Here is a 7,138-nt window from a genome sequence, read left to right as displayed (position 1 = left end):
GTAAAAATAGAAGTCAGCAAGCAAACCAATTTATTGTGCCTTTCCCTTACTTACCTTCTAGACTGTTTAGTTATGAATGTGACACATCTCTTGGTGGCTCCCATCATCTGATATTACTGAGCCATCTTCCTTTATCTGGACTCAGCATACTTTATCAAATAAATAATAAAGTTAACGATTATAACTACATATCTAATTCAGAATCAATGAGGCAAGGTAGAGCTTTACTGAGTGTCTCTGATGACTATGGAGTGTGTGGAGTGTGGGGTTATGCTGTATCACATGTCAAACTTTCTCTACCCATTCCCCCAGGTGGAAGACTGTTTCTCCTGACACCTGCCATCTTTCCCTCCTCTCCACATCACCTCCTCCCTCATCATTTTTGAAGACAGGAGTCAGGGGGAAAGGAAGACATCAAAGATATTTCAGTGATTACCCAAAGGTATGAAACGCAAAAGGCTGCACATTGTATAACAGAGTACAGAGGAGGAGGTGCATGTTTGCCAGAGCAAGGTAAGACTGGATCAGCAATGACAAGAAGGCAAAGGAAAAGCTACCTGGTAAGTGCAAAAGGCACCAAGAGCTTGGAAAGGACATCTGTTCTTTTTGTGACTTTTTCTTCACACTAGATTCTGAGGGTCAAGGAAACCATGCACAAAGTAGCCTCTATTGGTGTCAGCTCTGGTAGGCAATTATGATTGGAGACAAGGAAAGAGGAAGACTATAGTTAAGCTGAAGTAATAAATACTTTGCTCAGTTTCTGGAAGCCAACTAAAAATCTTTTTTACATTATTTTCCTTCTCAAATACCTACTTAAAATTCTTAATATTATAAAGATTGTTGACTGTACCAACTTGAAGCTCAAAGCAAACAAAATACCACTATATACCCTTCAGAACAGAGAGCTCTAATATATTTCCAGCCAAGATAATGGCAAGATTCATTGATTACCAAACTTAAAGAGCCCAAAGGTCAGCATAAGGTGTTTTGATAGGGCTGGGGCTGGGGCTTGGTGGTAGAGTGCTTGCCTAGCAATGCTGAGGCACCGAGTTCGATCCTCAGCACCGCATAAAAATAAAGGTATTGTGTCCACCTAAAAACCAATAAATAAATAAATATTTTAAACGTTTTTGATAAATATTTATAAGGAAAATCTCAATTGTATAAGATAGAAACATGGTGGGGGTGAGGACTAGAAGCACACCACCATGTGAATAATGTTCTGTTATTGCAGGTGATTTTCACTGTCATCTTTTTATCTTTTTGTTTTCTAATATGGTGATACAGTGTATTATAATGGGCACGACATGGGCTTAGGAGCCCTATAGCCCCAGACATTAATTACCACTAGGCCTGAGTTTCTCATGTGAAAATCAGGGATACTGGAGACAGAGCTGATGTTGGAGTCAACGATTATGAATTGCTTGCCTTAGAGAGTACACAGGAATTATTCTATGAACACATTTGCATTTAGGTGTTCATTCTTTCCCATTTTCTATTTTAATTCTTTTAAGCACTGCTTCTTCACTATTTTCTTATGAGCTCAATTTCCTTTTTGCAAAAATAATGCATCCTTCAGTATTTTTTCAGCACAATTCACTATAAACTCTTTCAACCTTAAATTTATGTGTACTCTTAAAAAATAAGAAATTCTAGATTTGACCTTTTCAGCCAGCACTTTGCTGATATTAGAAACCTCTCTTTTAGCTTCTATCATAACTAATAAGCACACTCCTGTAAATCAAATCTGTTTTACAGGTAATTCAACTGTTCTCTCTGCTGGTTTTTAAGATGATAAGTTTTGCAGTTGTTTTTTAAATACTGTGTGTGTGCATGTATTTTATGAAATGTACACACAGAATTTCACAAAATCTATTTGAACAGTTTAACCACCTGTTTAGTTTTTTCATTGCTGTGACTAAAGGACCTGACCAGAACAACTTTAGGGGAGGAGAAGTTTATTTGAGGGCTCAGTTTCAGAGGTCTCAGTCTATAGACAGCTGGCTTATTCCTCATGGCTTGAGATGAGTCAGCTTGAGGTAAGGTAGAACATCATGAAAGAAGAGTGTGACAGAGGGAAATAGCTCACATCATGATCAGGAAGCAGGGAGAGAAAGACTCTACTAGCCAGACACAAAATATATATCCCAAAGCCCTAATGCCCCACCTTCTCCAGCCACCTCACCTGCCTTCAGTTAGCAATGAATTCCATCAGATGATTAATTCACTAACTGGGTTAAGGCTCTTGTAACCCTATAATCATTTCTTCTCTGAACCTTCTTGCATTGTCTCACACATGAGCTTTTTGGGGACACCTCACATCCAAACCAAAACACCACCATTCAAATCAAGAAACAGAATAAAACCAGGAATCACTAAATGTAATGGATTCAAACTAAAAAGCTTCTTCTCAGCAAAAGAAACAATCAGTGAGGTGAGTAGAGAGCCTACAGAATGGGAGCAAATTTTTACCACAAGCACATCAGATAGAGCAGTAATCTCCAGGATATATAAAGTACTCAAAAACCTTAACACCAAAAAACAAATAACCCAATAAATAAATGGGCCAAGGAACTGAACAGAAACTTTTCAGAAGAGGATATACAATCAATCAAAAAACATATAAAAAATGTTCAACATCTATAGCAATTAAGAGAAATGCAAATCAAAACTACTCTAAAATACCATCTCACCCCAGTCAGAATGGCAGCTATCTAAAATACAAACAACAATAAATGTTGGTGAGGATGTGGGGGGAAAAGGCACACTAATACATTGCTGGTGGGACTGCAAATTGGTGCAGCCAGTCTAGAATCTAAACAGTATGGAGATTCCTTGGAAAACTTGGAATGGAACCACCATTTGACCCAGCTATCCTACTCCGGTTTATACCCAAAGGACTTAAAACAGGACCCAGCCATATCAATGTTTATAGCAGCACCATTCACAATAGCTAAATTGTGGAACCAACCCAGATGCCCTTCAGTAGATGAACTGACAGGGAAACTTTGGTATATATACACAATGGAACATTAGACTCAGCATTAAAAGAGAATAAAATCTTGGCATTTGCAGGTAAATGGATGGAGTTGGAGAATATAATGCTAAATAAAGTTAGCCAATCCCAAAAAGCCAAAGGCCTAATGTTTTCTTTGATATATATTTTCTTTGATATGAGGATGCTGACTCATAATGGTGATGGAGGCAGAGAATGGGAGAAATGGAGGAACTTTAGATAGGGCAAAGGGGAGGGAGGGGATGGGAGGAGGCAGGGAGTGGAATGATGGTGGAATGAGTTAGACATCATTACCCTAAGTACATACATGAAGACATGAATGGTGTGAAAATACTTTGTGTATAATCAGTGACTTGAAAAATTGTGCTCTATATGTGTAATATAAAATGATTTGCATTCAAATTAGAATAAATAATTTATTTTTTTAAAAGAAGAATATTGTTGGCACCACCAGTGTCCCCTGTAGCATCCCTCTTCCTAGACCTGACTCAAAGACTACACTCATCAATCATTTCCTGTTTTTTTTTTTTTTTTGTTGTTGTTGTTTTGTGGGGAGGGTCACTTTCAAATTCACATTTGATTATAAGTTACAACAGATAATCCAAGCTTAGAAATGTCCTATACAAAACAATGCTATAATACCAGAAACTGGTAATGGTGGTCTTTCTGGGGGAACACTTTGTTGCTGGAGAGGGATGAGATGACCACTTGTCACTGGACATTCTTATACCTTTTAGAATTTAATCTTATGTGTATATAGCTCTTTCATAAAGGGAAGTAACAAATGTAATATAAAATAAAAAGGATAACAATGGTAAATCACATGGAGACAAAGGAAGAAAGGGAGGGAGAAAGATTAGTTCTACATATAAGTTTAACTATTTAAAGTGGCTAGAGCATGGTGGTACACACCCACAATCCCAGTGGAAGGAAGCTGAGGCAGCAGGATCAGAGATTTCAGGACAGTCTGGACAATTTAGCAAGAGCTGGTTTCAAAATGAAACCAAAAAAGGGCTGGAGAGATAATTCAGTGGTAGAGTGAACCTAAATTAAATCCTTAGTACTGAGGTAGGGGAGAAGTATTAAAAGTGGTTATCTGGGAGGCAAAGTTGAGTAAAATATTAAAACATGAAAGCATGAAACAGCTAGTAAGATACTGAAGAACCCCAATACGTAATCTAAGTACATGAAGTCATCACTTTTCATCCTAAGAATATTTCTCAATCCTAAAAAACAAAAAAAATTGATAGTGTTGTGGCAACCTCTAGAACTAGGAAAGCAAAAGTCAATTCTGTCTACTCTCCCCAACAAAAGGTAACTGTAACTCCAAAGGGCCAAACCCTTCCTACATAGGCCCTGGCCTAGACTTGCAAAACAATGTCAAGTCACCTTGGTGATCTAGAAAGCCTTAATGCTTGGAATTTAAATTAAGATGCTCGAAGTTGCCCTCAGGCACCTGTGAGAAGCAAAAGGAAAACCTCTCTAGAGAAGATACTCCATCATTCAGGGATATGGAATTCTTTGAATCTTTTTTTTTCCCTTGACCCCATGATTTTAATAACTACTATGGGGGGAAAAATAGTGTGTGGGAAAGTATGTATTGGAACACAAAGGTCATGAGCTGTTTGGATTTCTTATCAAACTTGCAGTAGTGATTAGCCAGCACCAAAGAAACTGTTCCAAAGATGAGCATACTCCTTTCCTTCAGGGTGACTCACCTATTTACACACAGCTGAGATCATAAGCTGAAATCCACCACTAAATTCCACTCACTGATCCTTCTCCCGTAAGATCACTCCCATAAGATCACAAGTTTCAATCTGTCTCTACTACAAGCTCTCCAGACATTTAAAGCACTTTCAAGGTCACCCCACATTTTTCTTCAGACAAAACGGCCTTTTTGTCTTTCAGTGAAAACAAGTTGACAGAATTTGAGCTCCTTCAACACACTGAAAAGTTGTGGACATAGATGGTTCAGTTCATCTCTGTGCTTTATAAAATGGTAGTGGAGATTGAATGCAGGCATGATCTGACTCACCTGCCATGCCCTACACATCAAATCAACTGTAGCATAACAAACTACACTTCCTGGGTTTGTCTGAGTGAGAGCCATCTAAGATTTTTAAGTGTTTTTTAAGATGTGCCACATCGCATCATGCTCCAGATGGAATGGAAAAGCCCCAAAACTTCTCTCCTCAGGTTGTTTGTGTGTGCCTTTTGCTTTACTGGGGAAAAAAACTCCTTCCCCTGCCCAGTGCATTTTTCAGTGGTTTTTATTGAGCTCAAACCTAGTGGAAGCCTCAGCCCTGGTTTGATTACTGTTTCTAGCACCCAAGCCCCCAAGACAATAGTCATTAGTATTTAAATAATTATTCATTTAATGACTCTCTGCCTCACTAAACTCCATAAAGGTAGGGACTAAAAGTATTAATAAATTAATACTGTAGCCTTTGTCATTCAAACATATTTCCACTCACAGTTGCAAGTGATCCTAGGTAAAAAGAGAGAAAATAAAACTATAAAGCTATCATTACAATCAAAATAAAAACAAAAACTTCAAATTAAAAAATAAAAAAACAGATACAAGTACTTGTATTGCATGTACCACATCTTAATTTTAGAAGTGTCACGGATTGTTTGGCACTCGGATATCACACAAAGGTATCAACCTAAACATATCCAAAACCAAATTCTTCATCTCTGATCCCACTCTCATTCTGCCCCTTCACCAGGGCTCTGAATTGTAGTCAATTGTATGTCTGGCCCATCCATGCATATTAACAATTATGAGTGGGACTGTAAAGGTGACTGGCACTGGCCTTTTTCTCTTTTTTTGGCAGGGGCAGGGGGCTACCAGGATTGAACTTGGGGGCACTCAACCACTGAGCCACATCCCCAGTTCTATATTATATTTTATTTAGAGATAAGAGTCTCACTGAGGTGCTTAGTGCCTTGCTTTTGCTGAGGCTGGCTTTGAACTTGTGATCCTCCTGACTCAGCCTCCTGAGCCAATGAGATTACAGGCATGTGTCACCGCACCTGACCTGGCCTTTTTCTTGTTAGGACCCTGAGCGCCGCTCTCAGTGTTTCTTATTCCCACCACTCCACACTTAGATAAGAACTAGCATTTTCCCCTACCTTCTCAGAGCACTTGGCCACTTGAACCTATTTAGGCCTCACTGGATCTGATTGTCAATTCAACACCCTCTTTTCTCACCAGCTCTATATCAATTGCAGACTTCGTCATGAAACCAAAAGCCCCTCCTTCCAGTAGCCATGGTTTCTTTGGGTTCAAGGGCAGTGAAGAAGTCCACTTGGGTGCACTAGCTTAAGTAGCTTAACTGACCTCCCAGCATTTGCCACAAACTATCTAAGGTTGACTCAAAGAAAGGAACTCACAGGTAGGGAAACAATCATAACATTTCAGTCATCTCTTAGTTCATAGTCACCTGTCCCACAAACATTCACATCCATTATTAAAAGAATAGAGGTAAGAGGCTAATTGGAGTTATTCAGGTAGCTTTTCCTTCTTCTGAAAAGATAAGCCTACAGTTTTTTAAGCTCTTAGTAACAGTTTATATATTTAGAAGTCCTGGGTTCATAGAATGTGTATAAGGAACAGGGGAAGAACTAATTTTATATCAAGAAGGCCATGAAAATATAATATTGGTAGGAAAATATTTAAACCCATAGTTGTAAAAAAGCAGGTGTGTGTACTTTTGGAGAAAAATGTCAAATATGTGGTTTAGTAAAAGGAAAGAAGGAAGTCAAAACTTCTTTACTGCTCCTCTTGTTTCTAATGTTTGGCTATTATCCTCCAAAGCTCCCAATCAGCATATACAACAAAGTTATACCCAAAAGGCTGTATATAAAGACAATACATGAAATGACCTATGACTTTCAGGTAGACAATGATCTACTGTATTAACCACAAATTCTTTGGGAGCACATTTTCTAATGTTATGAAATCATAATTACTTTTTTCTCTTCATATAAAAGGCCTCATTAAAATCTGAACACTATCTGGTATTCTAATATACCAAGAGAATAATTCTACTGAAAAAAATGAAATGTAAATCTGACAGAATCTGTTCTTGGTAAACCTATACCGGCTTCTCCTCC

The sequence above is a fragment of the Ictidomys tridecemlineatus genome, chromosome 6 (genome assembly GCF_052094955.1).
Source record: "Ictidomys tridecemlineatus isolate mIctTri1 chromosome 6, mIctTri1.hap1, whole genome shotgun sequence".
NCBI classification, from domain to species: domain Eukaryota; kingdom Metazoa; phylum Chordata; class Mammalia; order Rodentia; family Sciuridae; genus Ictidomys; species Ictidomys tridecemlineatus.
The sequence above is the reverse complement of the archived record's forward strand: the minus strand, read 5'-3'. Positions refer to the sequence as shown.